Source organism: Sceloporus undulatus, unplaced genomic scaffold (genome assembly GCF_019175285.1).
Source record: "Sceloporus undulatus isolate JIND9_A2432 ecotype Alabama unplaced genomic scaffold, SceUnd_v1.1 scaffold_5705, whole genome shotgun sequence".
Lineage (NCBI taxonomy): Eukaryota > Metazoa > Chordata > Lepidosauria > Squamata > Phrynosomatidae > Sceloporus > Sceloporus undulatus.
In genome coordinates, this window is record NW_024808624.1 from 852 (window position 1) to 3315 (window position 2464).

The window sequence follows — 2464 nt, forward strand, 5'->3', positions numbered from 1 at the left end:
GTACTTACTCAGTTCCTCTCCTGGAGGAGATGCAAATCTGTGCTTTAAAGAGGCCTGGAGAGACTTACAAAAGCTGCATTTATCTTATATGTTCTGCTCAAGATTGTAAACTCTTTCCTGCTTAGGTGTTTATTAAATGGAGATCAGTTATGCCAGGTGATAACTTCTTTAGAGAATGGACACAGAAAATTACCTTTCAGAATACAAGAGCTCACAAAAATTATCAAAACAATTTCAACAGCCAGAAGAAGTGACTATGAATCTTTCCTTAGCAATGGACACATCATAAAGATCTTCCAGGTTTCTGAATGCAAAGGGATATTGCAGTACCTTTGAGACTAACTGAAAGATAGAAGTCGGTACCATGAATATTCGTAGAGTTGAGCCTACCTCTTCAGACGCAGGTTTATGAGGTTCATCTCTGGTTATGTTTCTCATTCTCCTCTTTTTGGAACAGTCTTCTGTTCGGTTCCTTGCCTTGCTCTGGGCTTTTTGATACTCACATATATTGCTTAAACTCATTTTATTAACTTGAGTCCCTGTTGAACTTGCAAAGTCACAAAGGTTATCTTAAACTGTTTAACCACTGTAGATATTTTCAGGCCTTTGGACGCTGAACAGTTCAGAATTCCACTCTATTTCTTTCTACAGAACCTACTTCCAAGGACTCACTTCCGCCTTATATTAACTTATGATATTTTAAGTGCTCTTGTGAAAAATAAATACGTCTTACACTTCCAACATTGCACTGGACTTTTTGTTCTGAGTTTCTTGCTTTATTAAGTTGAAGCTGTCACTCTCTTTATACTTTTTCAAGCCATGGCATTTCCTGAATCGTCAAGGAAAACAAGCCAGGGATCTTTTCTCTTTTCCCTTTCCTTTGTAAAGACTCACCTCCAGGATGGGAACATTCATTTATGATGCTGGATGCTCCAGTTTTGAAGAAATATGTTGGTAATCTAATATTACTCCAGACTTTTTCTTAGGAGCTGATTGCTTTCTTAATTATGTTTCTGTTTTACAGTAGATTTCTTTATCCTTTTTAAACAGAAGTAATCCCTGCAAGTTAAAATTGTCTTGTCAAATTCTGGGTTCTTTTGAGTTTAGTGCAGATGAAAATTTACCTGAAAGATGTATCTTTCTCTCTCTCTTCAGAGAACGAGAGGAATCCACTTCCTTTCAGATCTACAAAGAGGTCATTTATAAAAAGATGTCATAACCCTTTAGCAATAATAAATATTTCGCAGTCCTTAGTTCCAAGATGCTGTCAAATGAGGAAAAACTGGAATCACTTCTCTTCCCAATAAAAGGACCTACATTTTAGGGACTTACCAAAATGTTGGAGATGTTCATTGGAAATGCTTCTCATTTTTCCATTCCATTCTATACCTCATTTCATGTACTTTGGTGCAGAAACCTGAACTTCCCTCCTTCTCCTAGAGAAAGGTTATTTAAAGAACCAGGCAAAACAAAGCACATAGAAGTACAAATACTACATTGTGTACCACATCTGCTGGATTGTTGTATTCCAGTCTGTCCAGAGTATGTAACTTTTTGTTCTAGAACTGTGTTTCTTATTTCTCACCTGATCTCCTTACTGTTGTATTGTGTATTTTAAAAGGAGCACAACTTCTTTCCTCATTCAATTAATTCTTCATATTATTTAGCTTCTGTCCTTCAACCAATGTTAATATATGATCACTAGCCTTTCTTCTAATATTAGACAAAAAACATGAAATGCGAGAGCATCCCAGTGTAGCTGAGGTCTTTAAATCTTGTATATATGTTTTAAACATTAAAAGTTCTCATACTTGCCTCCTTCTCACCTACACATTGTTGTAGTCAATGCTGTGCATGAATTTTGCTTTCATTTCATATAGATTGACCTTTCCACTAAATAGTTTCTTAATCAATTCCTCTTCTGGATAAACTGGGCTTTAAATAGGCCTGAAGAGATTGAACAAAAGTAGCATTTATTTTGTGTGTTATATGCAAGTTTGTAAACCCTTTTCTGCTTCGGTGTTTATTAAATGGAGAGCAGCCGTGTCAGGAGATACTGATAACATCTTTAGGGAAGGAAAGGACTATGACTTTATTTTAAAAAAGCAGAGAAAACTACCTTTCAGAGGGAGAGGACACAGAAATCATCCAAATAACATCAGCAGACAGACAGAAGGAGTGATTATGTATCTCTTTTCCTGAGCAATGGACACATCACAAAGATCTTCTTCCAGGCTTCTGAAGTTCATCTGTGATGCTTTCCATTCTTCACATTTTGGAACAGTGTCTTCTGTTAGGTTCCTTGCCTTGCACTGAGCTTTTTGATATAAATACATTTCTTAATCTCATTTTATTAATTTAGGTTCCTGTTAAATTTGCAATGTCACAAACATTATCTTCAAAATGTTGAACCAATATAGATATTTTCAGGCCTTGAGATATTGAACAGTTCAGAATTCCACTT

At 35.8% G+C, this 2464-nt stretch overlaps 1 long non-coding RNA gene across 1 annotated transcript; it reads right to left on the reverse strand.

Moving 5' to 3' along the window:
• Window positions 1-270: 270 nt before the first annotated feature.
• Window positions 271-1382, reverse strand: LOC121918195. Its single transcript, XR_006101182.1, has 3 exons — window positions 1333-1382; window positions 895-1059; window positions 271-539 (listed from the first exon to the last, which is right to left on the reverse strand). It is a non-coding gene; the product is annotated as an uncharacterized LOC121918195 (long non-coding RNA).
• Window positions 1383-2464: the final 1082 nt, after the last annotated feature.